Raw genomic sequence first — 14,114 nt, 5'->3', positions numbered from 1 at the left:
GTCTAATGGACAGCATATTTAAAGATTTCAAGTTCAAGTTCGTCATTGTTTACCTTGACGATGTTCAAGTATACAGCCCTTCGTTCGAAGCTCACCTGGAACACCTGGAAAAAGTTCTAATGAAATTTCTCGACGCAAACCTGATGCTCAAGCCCTCAAAATGCCACTTTGGATGCAATAAACTCAACTTCCTTGGACATACTGTAACACCTGATGGAATTTCTCCTGATGCCAATAAAGTAGCAACTATACAGAAGTTTTCCGTGCCGACAGACTTAAAGACACTGCGATCGTTTCTGGGCGCTGCCAATCATTATCGGAAATTTATTAAAGATTTTTCCTTATTGCCAATCCTTTGAACCGCCTTACTCAGAAAGACCAACCATTCCGGTGGACCGATGAACAACAAGTTGCCTTTGAATCTCTTAAAAGAAATTGGTCAGCAAGCCTCTCCTGGCACACTTCGACCCGAATAAGAATCTCATTTTGGAAACAGACGCCTCAATGCTAGGACTTGGCGCAGTACTCAACCAAGTGGACAACAACGGAAATGTTCAGCCAATAGCCTATGCCTCAAGAAGCCTCACCGCATCAGAAAAGAACTATTCCACGACCGAACAAGAGCTTGCCGCCGTAGTTTTGCCGTAGAAATTTTTCACCCTTACGTCGGAAACCCTGGAAAGACCTTCGACATAATAACGGATCACAACGCCTTAACTGGACTACTGAAAGCGAAAAACCCAACTGGACGCCTAGCCCGATGGATCCTAAGATTACGCCCCTACAACATGCGAATTGGATACAGACCTGGAAAAGTTAATAATATGGCCGACTGTTTGTCAAGATTTCCTTATGACGCAATAGACGTCCCACCTGAACACCAGCTATCTACACCTTTATTTTTCCTAGAATCTTTTAACATCGCCTTAATGCAACAGCAAGACTCGTATTGTTCAAAGATTATCGACACTCTCCGTGGAGATACGACAACACCAAATTACCGCCAGAAAAGAGTGCACTTCGTAATCAAGAACGACATCCTTTACCGTATTGTTTTTCGTGACAACAGAATGAATTTCCTCCTAGTTGTACCTGCAGCAGTACAACAGACAGTGCTCAAGAACGCTCACGACACCTCCGGACACTTTGGAGTTTCCCGTACTTACGAAAGAATTCATCAAAAGTATTATTGGACAAACTGCATTAAAGATGTTTTTCAATATGTAACTTCGTGCAAGTCCTGCCAGATTTCGAAGTCGCCGAATAGTAAACCTTCTGGATACTTACAACCTCTACCAGTTTCAGGACCATTCAATACCGTTGGAATCGACTATCTTGGACCGTTTACAACAAGTTCTAAAGGAAACGCCTACCTCATCGTGGCAATAGACCACCTAACGAAATGGGTTGAAGCGAAAGCTGTCCGCTCCGCAACCGCCTCGAACGCCGCACATTTTTTAATTGATTTTATAGTTTACCGCCATGGAATACCTAAAAGACTCCTTTCCGACCGTGGGAAACACTTCGTCAACTCCCTAATGGATAATTTATTAAATTACCTGGGCATAGAACACGCAACTACGACAGCATATCATCCCCAGACGAATGGATTAACCGAAAGAATGAACCGTACCATCAGCGTTGCAATTTCTCATTACGTCAGCTCTAATCACCGCGATTGGGATGCTTTTGTACCTTCATTAGTTTGGTGCATCAATACATCAAAGAACGAAACTACAAAATTTTCACCTTTTGAACTCCTATACGGACGTCAACCTGTTTTTCCCTTCGACCTTCAAATGCAATACGATGGATTACACGAAATTCAAAATATCCCGCAATACGTGGATACAGTACATAAATGGTTGAAATCAGCACAAGAATTAGCCAAACTTCGTATCAACTCAGCACACGACAAGAATGCGCCGCGTTACAACGAACAACATGTTCAGACAGAATTTTCACCTGGAGATTTAGTTTTACTATGGACACCGCCTAAACTTCTTAACGACATGGATCAGCCAATCACCAGTAAGAATAAATTAACTACGAAACTTTTAAAGAATTGGCATGGACCGTGGGAAATCATCGAACAAACTTCTCCTGTCAACTATAAAATAAGAAACCGCAATGGACGAAAAAAGATTGATACTGTACATGTTGACCGCCTGCGAAAGTTCAACGAAAGAATCAACCCGGATACGGAAGAGTTTGATGAAATAATTTATTTGGCTAATAAGCCTAAAGAATCAGCAGACGACAATTTTCCTTTAAATTTTTCTTCTAATGACGATAGTCAGAATTTTATTTTCAGTAACGATGACCCAAATTTACCGGAAGATAATAATCCGCTTGGACATAACGCCCTTGACCATGAAAGGCAACCGGACGATACGGATAACCCGCAACCACGATATAACATGCGGAAGCGAAAGCCAAAGGAGGGAGGGAAGCCGAAATAATTTTATTTTCAATTTTCTTTGGATTTTATTTTCATTTTATTTTCGTTAATTTCTTAAGCTGCGGACAGCTTAATTTTAAGAAGGGAAGTGTTACGAGTATACATTAGCTTAACTATTAATAATATCTCCTTATATGTGTATCATAGAAGTATCTTTCTTGCGCCTGCCCTAATCTATTTATATGTGTTTTGGAACTCCGCTCGGCTTATAAAGCGCCGGCTGACATTTGTATCCTTCAGCTTATTCTATCATTAAAGCTCACAGTAACATCCGCGCCTTTACGAAATAAGCACGTAACAAATTCCTTGAAAAATTTCTTTGTTTGCGGTCCGAAAGTTCCCGTAGTTTCAAATGCCAAGGGTTGCACTATGTATCGAACCGCCAGTCCATCGTATTTCTCAAGCTTTCGATTCTCTTTTGTTTCCGCTGCACTTCCTGGAACACGTGATGTCTGGCCAATGTAGGTCTAGAAATTCTCTTTACTGCAACAAGTAGCGGCTTTCTTCGTTATTGCGGTGGTTATCTGGCTTTTATTGTGTTTATGTAAAATCTATGGATAATTTATGTGAACTGTGATTAGCCACATGTCGACAATAGAGCCCTGCAACGGACTGGGAAATCCGATCCACTCCGAACCCAGTCCGATTTTCGGACCGGATTGGACGGATTTCAATCTGGAAAATTCGGAGTCGGAGTGGTTTCGGAGTTTATGTGCACCTGATCGGATCGGGTTCGGATGCAATCAAGACTCCGAATAATCCGTAATTAAATAAATTTTATTAATTAATTTTTATTAAATTTCACCGGCCTTCAAAACAAAAATTTTCGTCAGCTTCGCGCGATGCTTCCATTTGCGCTTAATTAATTTTCATCGAAGTACCTGCTTTTGTTTAGTTGACTGTTGTTAATTCTCTTTCACTTCCTTTTATTAATTCTCCTGACACTTTTTAATATTTTGAGTGTTTTACGATTGTTATGATGTGGTTATTTGTTATTGTCTTATCAAATAATTTTGGTATAACTACTACTAAGTACAGTACTGTTAAAGTTTAAACGGACCACATGTGTTGTGCAGCTCACTCAGTTTCACTAGGCACCGACTTCCCATTTTTATTTGCAGCACTTGTAATTGGATTAATACTTGAGATTAAGATAACAATAATAATATATTCTAATTATATATACTAATATTATATATAATAATGTATAATAATATAAACTTACACTAAGGAATGCACGAAACTACTATTTATTTTTATTTCCGGACGTTTAGAAACATCCCTCCCTCTAAATTTCTGTCCCTATTTTTGAACCTAACTAATACGTGGGTAATCCGTGGCCTGCAGCGTATACAACAAAAAGGTCTGATACAGATATCTGACAGTGAGGATAGATAACTAACCTCTCCAGTTGCTTCAACACTGTAGTGCTAAAAAACTAAATTCACCTAAAAAACCTTGTATATATAAATCCTCTAGCTTAACCTTTATTATGCCCAAGAAACTTGTGCCTGTGAATTCTGAAGTCTTTTGACTACCGACAACATGGCTAAAATTTTTTTGAATGCCATGTTACGGTACTTTGGCATTAAAATTTTTAACAGCTTCGGCATTAAAATTTTTTTTAATGTGGGGATGTGTAATAAAATTAAGCAATATTTTTTCGGAAAATTTTTCGGATTGGATCGGAGTGGGTTCGGATTGGCCAAAAATATTTTCGGATCGGATTGGTCGGAGTACGATTTTTAGAATTCGGAGTCGGACTGGGTTCGGATAAAATTTTTTAAGTTTGGATCGGACTGGACGCAATTTTGTACTCCGTTGCAGGGCACTAGCCGACTCGACAATTCGGGTCAGACCAACCGACTGGACGACCGTACAGAGCAAACCTACAGTTTACTGATGAAAATCGAATGCCGAATCGAATCGAAATATGGTATATAATTATATTTATGCCTAATCTTTACTAGTATACATGGTGATTATACCGGAAGCAGGGGGTTATGCTTATGCATGGTGATTAATGATTATAAAGCTACATGCCGCTGTAATTTGCTTACTACTGGTCAGTGGCCACTGGCACTGATTCACTGCTGCCTGCTTCCGCATAGTTTCGTTAATAACGTTTATTGAAGTGCTACGGAGAGCACTCAGCATTCAAGCGTAATTTGCATTTTGCAGTAAAAAGAAATACTCTGTACGTATGTACAACAGGAAAAATACGTGGAGAAAGTAATGTATAATATCAAAATTCAGAAAACATTAGGCCATCCATCAGATGCGCAAGAGTTCACGAAGCAGCCATCAGGGCAACAGCGGACAGCAAGTGCATTGCTCTGTCGCACGTGGTACGCTTAAAAGCGAAAACAACGGAGGCCGTTAAGGCCTACGCATGGTTCGACGGAAAGTGACATGATTCACTCCGACGGTGCGGGGGTGAATCATGCCACCGCCGCGTCATCTCGCGTCCACTGTGCTTTAGCTGTATTTACTATTCCTCGATCACGCGGTGAATTTCAGGGTTCATGGATTTCTGTGACCATTTAACGGGTATTTTGATCAGTACACTTCTTCCCTGGTTATTCCTTGCAAATCATTAATATTTTGTTAGCAAACTTGTGTCAATATACCTTTACAGTTTACCTCGTTTATCTTTCAGCCTGTCGACTGTATATGAAACAAGTAAGGTAAGAAGATCGAATAGGCAAGAGCCACAGGTAGCAAAGAACTGTGAGCAAATGAACCCTGAAGCAGACGTCAGTTAGCTGTTACCGTATTTTAGTAAAGCTAGTGGATGATGTCAGATAGTTAGAGCATGCTTATTAGTCTCTGGTGCTGCCTCTAAGGACTTGCCAGCTGACCGTGATGGTTCAATTCCCGATCACGATGGTCTGTTGGCTAGCACGAAGAACCCTTCAAGCTCGCTGAGCGCAGTGTTCCGCGTTAAAGAACTTGTTCTGTGTTTATAATTCATGCTTCTACGCTACCTTGAATTCAATGTTGACATCTTGTGCGCGTCGTAGGGTGCACGATTGTACAGTGTGGACTCAGGGGAAGTCACAGTCAAGGAAAGATCGAGACAAGCGCCGAATAGCTGTTGGCGGTTCACGAGGTGTTTCGCACGTCGCGTCAAGGCTTATATGAGGTACGGCGGGCCACTGTCTCCCATCTCTTTCAGCTGGATGAACGCTTTTACAGTTTAAGGCACAGTCACTGTCGTGCTGGTCCTTCCTAACAATTACGAAGTACCAGCATTATTAGCTTTGTGCTGGTACTAAGCGAATTGTTTTAATGCGAATATGGAACTGTTGTCTACATGTGTAGGACATATACTGGGTTACTTTAACTGGGACATATACTGGGTTTTCTACTGGATTACTTTAAGTACAGACAGGAGTTTTACAAAGGAGATTCCGTAAAACAAAATCATTTCAACATATAGCAGATACATATTCACAGACCTGCAATTTTTTCCCGTACAGGCTGCGCTGTTCTCCTGCCCAACTGATCGTCAGCGGTTCCAACAACCACATCGCACTAATGAAGGGAACCTGCGTTTTTTGATTTTTGGACACACTTGAAAACAGACAGACGGAATGGTTTATGGTGTTTCGCGCGATTTTCTCTTTGGACGATTAATTATTCACTTTTTATTACGTAAGTGGCTGAAAAAATAAGCCTAACTTTAGATAATTAAGTGTTTGTGTTAAAGTCTTTTAGCAAAGACTGGTTATTCTTTTCGATTTGCGGCCAAGGTAGCAGCATATGTTTCGGCGGGATTAGTACACCTTCATGCGTTACCACGTGTCCATCTTTACACGTTCAAGTTTTTCTTCCATAAAACTGTTTGTCTTATCAGCTATCTGTTTGCGTCTTTAGTACACTAACCAGCACTATAAAATCCTCGTATTGGGCTTATCAGAACGAGCTCTTGTGTTCTCGATATCGGTGATTTGCACCGGCACGCTGCTTCCAATCAGGTGCCGGAAAGTTACCGTAGACCCAGAGTATCATCTCAGCTTTTTAACCAGCGCGCGTTCGCACACTCTGCTGCTTAATTATGCGAGAAACGCATGAAGATTAGCAAAATACTCAGCTCTGCAAATTAGTCCTATATCGTGTGCCCGATAAAAAAGGGTTCTTTAAATTGTGCGGCGGTGTCGCGGTCCCGGTATTACACTACGGCTACGGGCTATGTGGTGCATACATTCGCATATACGTAGTTCTTCTTTGGTGCACTCCAGAATTCCTTGGCTCTTTGGGTGGGAGGATGCGCACAGCCTCGCGGAAGGCGCGGCTGTGCTGGGGAGGAGCTTGTGCCTGCCGTCGGCATAACGCTGATACGCTGACGGTTTCTTCAGCACATCACCTGTCGGGACTTCGAGATCGGTTGCCTGCTAACTGCAAACTACCGACTAAGTGCCTTTCACGGACTTTTCTTCGACTTTGCAAGAACTGGCATGATTGTATATACTGTTTAACTGGAATCTGGATCAAGAAAAACGCCACAAACAATGCAGGAAGCGTAATGATTCGAAGGACACTCCCAGCTCCCAAGGGTCAAGGCCTGTGTTAAAAGACAATCCAGACCATCCCATCCAGACCCATGAATGCGCCCGTAATGTTCACATAACCAAAAGGTTAGGTGAACATTAACAAAAAATTTTCAACGTTGGTTCTAGCAGTATTTAAACATTAGAACTTTACGGTAAACCAATTAGCACGATTTATTTCATTAAGGGCTGAATCAGTTCCTTGATGGCAATATAATGTATTTTGGCTTCTAATCAGACTGTTTACTGCAGTCAAATCCAAGTATAGTGAGCATATGCCTTCCAGTAATCAAGGCCGGAAGGATGGAGGCCTCATTCGTCCTGCCAGTTGCTACGATCGGACGCATGATTGACTGGAGCTGCTCAAACGTAGAATAATCTGAACAAAGAACAATTACACCATGGCAGCTATTGTTGCCACGTACACTACACTACATTAAGCACGACCAACAATTATGGTACGATGGTCGACGGTTGGATGACCACACAACGCACGCCACTGGCTCCGGTTGGTAGCTGGCTTCCATGCATGGTCCACCTGTCAGCGATTTCATTGTAGCATTCCATGGAGCGACCTGTAGGTTGTCCAACTTCCTCGTCTGCGCCAACGGCATATATCGTTTCTCCCACGAGACAGGTCCCCGGTTGGCATATTCTCTTCTGGTTTGTTCTCGCTGAAAAACGCAACAAAAACGCAGCTGCGGTATATTCTACAGAAGGTTATAAATAGCCATCCCGTAAATCTCGTAGTCTACTAAAGGCACAGCGATCTTTGCCACCTGCGGCAAACCACAGTACGCGGCGGCCAGTTTCGGGAGCCGTCAGCTCAACTTCTTCGCTACCGCGAGCGGTAGCAAAACGCGCCGCGTATAGCATACAGGAGTCACTGACCTCTGTACCTCGTTACTCCAGCTAAGACACAGGTTGGTACGGCGCATGAAACGAGCCAAGAAACGGCCTCACGAAAAGTACCACAAGTGTGTAGCTAACACGTGCATGTAACTGCACGTGCACGTGTGCAACTCTTCTCTTTCGTACCCTTAGTTTGCCATCGATTTGCTCTGGTGTCATAAGCCTCCATGGGATTCTTTATGGATCCCGCGACATTTTGACCTACAAGCGCAGATTCTGCCGGTACTAGCCTAAAATACAATGAGAATGCTAGGGCTGCTTAAGGGAAGTGGCCCGGTACATGATACCAAATTCGCTCACATGGACGAACACTTTCTCTTTCGCGCAATCCCAGACACTTCTTTGCTTTGTGTTGCGACATCCTGTAGCCAGATGATTTGTATACATAAAATGTCAAAACCGTTTGTGCGCGCAACATCCGGTTCGAGAATTATGGCTATAAGAAAATTCCAAAAAGTTTAAATGCATTCCGGTCTTTAAAATTCCTTTTGAAAGTTGAAAAAATGGTACACCTTTGGTTCGGTGTGAAGACGATCTTCTTGCAAATGTGCACTTCCATGCAAAATGTGCAGAAGATCGGTTGAAAACGAGATTTTTGTTACACAGGAAAGCACTTAAACTTTTCGGAATTTTCTGACAGCCATAACTTGAACCGGATGTTGCGCGCACAAACGGTTTTGACGCTTATGTATACAAATCATCTGGCTACAGAATGTCATAACACGTTGCCGGCGAGATCGCAGCGTTGCGAACTGTTTCCGTACCGAAATTAATAACGAAAATCAATCCGCTCGAGCCAACACATGCGGAGAGGGAGCCATGCTTCATCCGCATCCCAGCCAGTTCACTCCACGTATCCACGTGTGGATCGTAACGGAATACCGAGTCAAGATATCTTTCAGGCGAACGCCCTCCGAACGTGTACAAATAGCCTCGATGCGCCACCATAGTGAATGCATTCATGGGCGTTGGCAAGCGCGCTACGGAACGCCACTGGTCGCATTGCGGATCGTACATCTCCACGGCGTCCGTCAGACGGCCACGCCAACCTCGACCGCCCGCCACGTAGATGCGATTGTGGAGCACGGCTGCACCAGCAGATTCCCGGGCATGCTGCATGGGTGCCACGTAATTCCATTGGCCTGTCGTCGGATCACGTCGCAAGACGGTCGGCAGTACCCTGCCATACTCGCCGGGCGACGTCAGTCCGCCGCAAACAAAAATCGAACCGTCATCCAGACTCACAACGCCAGGATACCTAACGGCGTACGGAAGATGCGCTAAAGGTGACCAGGTGAGCGCAACCGGATCGAAGCAGTTCACATCCGCTAAGAACTGTGTCCGCGTTATTCCCCCAACACAAACGATGACCTCTTTAGAATCTGCAGCGTGACAACATGTGCTCGGTTTCTTACATCCATATGATATGCTGATTATTGCCGAAGCAACACTGACCGTGTGCTATTTCGTCCCGGCTTGTGGAGGCAGCAGTAACCGAACGGCCATCTGCCGTGCACCGTGTATTTCCAGCGGCCCTCGTACCGTCCTGTGTACTGACATTCTTAACCACATTTTACGAGCTGCGTGTTATTTCTCTGTGAACGTACAAGGAGCACGCAGTACCGCAGGTGGTTATTGTGTTCGGATGAGATGCAAAATCGGCGTTTGGCTTAAGGATCTTGGATTGCGTGTCGTATAGCTCTGAATCGTCATCAGGCTGAAAAACAGAAACCGTTAACTTCAGAAGAAATTTCAGGAGTATTCAACCGCAACGTAGCACTTTGGCGATTGTCGCTATAATTATAATTGTGCGTTTACAGTATTTTTCTGTGGAGCTTCGCGATGGTGCAGTTCAAATTTGTTTTCAATAATTTTACAATTACAGTAATTAAAGCTCAAAGGTTACATAACATGATGGACAAGGAAATTATTACTTCGGCGACAAAATTAAATATTTATATTTTCCAGCTTTCGTTGCTATTATTGAGGCACTGGATGACGTACTACGTTAAAAGCAAAGCCTCAAAATGTTTTGGCAATCTACTTTTTTTACGTGTAAAAGTGGCATTTCTTGAGATAATTTGGTGTTCATCAAGCCGGAAACTGAGTAATTACACTGTATTATACTATAACTGCTATCCCTAAGTAAAAAGTAATGATTAAAAACACGAGGTAACGCATCATTTACAAAATTTGCAACTGCAGATAGTCAGCCACCGTCGCTGTCTGTATTTAGCTCCTTGTTGTTGTAATTAATATGGTTGTAACGTACTCATACGTAGTTATTACGAATATTAACGAATATTCTTACGAATATAAATATTACTTAAAAGTGCAATATATTAACGAATATTATTACGAATACAAATATTACTTAAAAGTGCAATATATTAACGAATATTATTACAATCTACAAATATAACTATTACTTAAAGGTGCAAGGGCTAGGCGAGTTTAGCGGGTGGCTACCCGCTAAGCTCGCATAGAAACTCGGAAAAATCTGGCGGTCGCGGGAGTCGAGCCCGCGCCACCATGATCCAAAATATTGAAGGATTTTATCGAAATATTGTATAGGAAGAGGCTACCTCTCTGACAACAGTCACAAACAAAATGCTACAAAAGTTATTACAAAGTGCTAATTTACTGTTAACTAAATTCGACTGCACTGCACTCAGGCAACGGCGCTGTTTTAGAGAAATGTCGCCAGACTGTGGTTAGCGGTGAATCCGTAACCCAAACGCAATTCGCATTGGCATTTGCCAATGCAAAAAATATATACAAAAATAAAATGAATACAAATACAAGCAAAGAAAATACAAACAAATAAATAATCACAAATAAAGGAAAATACAAATAAAAAATCTTTGAAACAGTCTTCAGTAAACCAATATAATGTACTGTAAATTTGCTTATATATAAAAACAGACTAGAATAATTGATTTCCTGGGCCTCGTGGCCGAGAAATCAGAGATCATAATACATTGAAAATTCTTGGCTATGTCACATGGAAAAACAAATTGTAATTTTTTCAGCATGCGAATAACGTTAGCACGCCCAGTCAGGTTTCACTTCATGATAATTAAGCCCATGCACTATCTCTGCTATTTGTATAACCTGTACCAAGAAATCTATTACTGAAAATCTACCTTATTGTTTTCCAGCTGTTGTTCCAGTGGAATGTTTTCGCAAAACGGGGGATACGTCATGGCAACGCCCTCGGTTGAGAATACACTGTGATATTTGGAGTAATACGGAACTTCGGGACGCGTTGGTGGGAAGTTTGGTAGAAGGATCTCCATTGTGGGACTATTCCGCAACAGATTGTACGAAAATACGCAAAATTAGGACGTACTGTTTAAAATCGACAGCAAGAAAATCCGTGACACTTGACAGCACAATGTTGAAGTTTATTGTCAAATTCGTTTTCTTTTTTTGCTCTGAAACCTGAATGCGCGTAATGGTAGAGCGATCCGCAATAAAATAATACTAACAGTCCAGCCTGCCGTGTCGTGCAATGCTTATTGAATTGCTAACACCATTAATGATGTCGATGGAATAAGCATGGAGGTGCGTTTGCTTCACCCGCCGTCTCAACGGCTGCTTTTATGCGCTCCTGTTCAGTAAGCCGACATGGCGCAGTTCAGTGAGACTGGTCTAAATTAAGCATGCGTGCCGGGTAAGCAGAGGGGGATGCACTTGTGCAGTACGAGTACAGTATCGATCCCGACGATCCGTTTAGAATCTGGAAGAATCATGCCCATGGGTAAGCGTGTTTTATACTGGTCAGTAGTCGGAAGAAGCATGCCTGCAGTTATACTGTCATAACTGTATTATTACGGTACATACGCAGTATGATGAACAAAATGATAAACAAAATGTTGAAAAATAGTCCAACTTTATTTTATCTAAAGTTGAACTTTATTGTAAGCGTTAGAGCGGCTTACCCATGATCCATCCAAACGGATCGGTACTGTATTTCGCAATATATTATTAACTATGTGTAATAATCATATTAATCCAGCGTAATAATTCTTACTTCGTTTTGACTACACTAATTCATTGATTCCGGTTAGAAGAATTTGTAGTACAATGGCAAGTGGAACGACACGTGGAGTGGTGCAATGACACCTTGACCGGACTGCATTAGCGTAGCATTTGCGAAAACATATATGTTTCGAAACCGTGAAGACCATAATCACCCTATTCGGCGCCTCAGGATTAATGCAGTGTCGGCTTATGCGGTGCTACGCGCGACCACCGCCACAAAACGCGCCTATGCGTACTGCCTGATAGTATTTGCTGCTGAATGCAGTCTGACAATTGCTGGATGTGGTAAGGGTTACCAACTGAACTGCATGTTGGTGAAAGTGGCAATGGGGGGCATGCGTCCGTAGGGCATGTTTGCCGGACTGTGTACCTAGTGGCTGTTTTCTTAGCATTTTTACTTTTTGCTAAGTGACCAAAATGTCTGGTGGCCAAAGTGGGTGTCCTGCCAAAAGTGTCGCCGCACTATACAGTAGTTTTGGATCGTGCTTGCAAAATTTAATTATGATATACATAGAATCAAAAATGTTGAGGTGAATTTCCCGTTTCCACTCAAATTAGACCAAACTAGGCTATACAGGAATTGATAGAAATTGCATTTCATTATCTGCTGATATGAATTACGTCTTTATGGAGAATACTTGTACACAGTTTTTTAAAGTAAATTTTTGTTGATTGCACAGCCTAAGCCGACAACGGAAATCTGCGGCCTTACGCAGAACTGTTCTAGAGAGTTCTAGAGGCGATTTCATGCTTTTGTCTGTGAAGCTTAAATTGTGCCATGTGCAGAGAGAGAGATCTGGCATAAAGGTTTAGCGCGCAGTTCGGTCGGCATGTATATCTGTACTAGCTGACCCCGCGCAAATTGCGCGGATTAAATTAATGCGATGGTCAAATTATAACCCAGTGCAAAAATTAAAACTCATAGCTGCAGGTTGTTATAGAACTTAGATTTTATGACCGATTGTCCGAAGCGTAGAATTCTGTTACTAAATATTACGGTATCAAAGGCTACAGTTGACGATAATATTCTGTGGAAAATTTCCCTTTCCCTCAACTGACTACAGAGGTGACATAAGACCTGAAATGCGAACATTTTCCCTCAAAGCCGACAAAATTTTCTTATAAATTTCGACCTATTCCTTTAATTCCGGATCAGTCACTATTCACTAATCAGTTAAAATTCGTGCAGTTGGTGCATATAGACTTTGTAATTTATTTTTTTGGAAGAACTTGCTTCTACCTTCGTGTTTTTTGTCACTTTGCGGTCTTCAACATGCAAACTAATTAACAACAGTTTACTAACTTTAAATCCCAGGTTGACCACAACACCACTGCTGCGCTTTAAATTGCGCCGAGGCCCGTGCCCATTATTTCCCAGTTTAGCAATCAGTATAGTAGTACTAATATACGTAGTAATAGTCACCATTTCTTCTACTGCTTTGTCCACAGAACACAGTCAAACCACTTTAAGTAAACAAAGACATAATGGTGTATCTTGTGCGTGTTGCGTATCTTTCCACCGGCTTCCTCGCATTCCTGCAGGAAACGGCCACGGGACAGTCGCTTTATCAGGCCATGCACTCCATGTCCGCTAAAGGACAGCATCGCAGACCTCGAAACTCTTACAGTACGTTTTTGTCCCTTTGCGCCAAATCACAGTCTTCCTCATCCCTTCTTTGGTTCTAAAATTTGGGCATTTCAGAACCGACAGTGGTGTACATTACCGCGCCCAATCCTAAGCGTCCGGAGACAGGAGCAAAAAATGGTCGCCAAACCAAATGCGGCGATTCGGTGAGGATCTGCCAGGGCGGCTGCTATCCGCAATGGTGGCAGCCGTGCCAGCCGCCGTCGTCGCGCTCGTCGACTGGCCTGCCCCCCTTAATGCCCACCGTTGTCATGACGCTCGACAATCGTTTGGCCGTGCGCGTCTGCCATCGTGTCTACGTGTACGAGCCCATTAAACGCAAATGGATTGCGTTACACGACCCGGAAGCCACAGGAGCCGGTGAAAATGTATTCTTTGTCCGGCACTGCAATCAGTGGAATTTTCATACTTGGCGTTTTTGAACGGAAGGTACTGTGTGCTTGGAGATGCTTATAACCATCCGCAGCAGTTCGAGTTCTACGACGTTCAGCTAGGC

General features: G+C 42.7%; 1 long non-coding RNA gene across 1 annotated transcript; it reads left to right on the top strand.

Moving 5' to 3' along the window:
• The first annotated feature begins 2,731 nt into the window (after positions 1–2,731).
• Positions 2,732–11,135, top strand: LOC129583114 (uncharacterized). Its single transcript, XR_008689724.1, has 4 exons — positions 2,732–2,922; positions 5,485–5,606; positions 5,944–6,118; positions 11,088–11,135. It is a non-coding gene; the product is annotated as an uncharacterized LOC129583114 (long non-coding RNA).
• The last annotated feature ends 2,979 nt before the right edge of the window (positions 11,136–14,114 follow it).

The sequence above is a fragment of the Paramacrobiotus metropolitanus genome, unplaced genomic scaffold (assembly GCF_019649055.1).
Source record: "Paramacrobiotus metropolitanus isolate TYO unplaced genomic scaffold, Prichtersi_v1.0 Parri_scaffold0000009, whole genome shotgun sequence".
NCBI lineage: Eukaryota > Metazoa > Tardigrada > Eutardigrada > Parachela > Macrobiotidae > Paramacrobiotus > Paramacrobiotus metropolitanus.
This window is presented reverse-complemented; position numbering and strand designations above follow the sequence as displayed.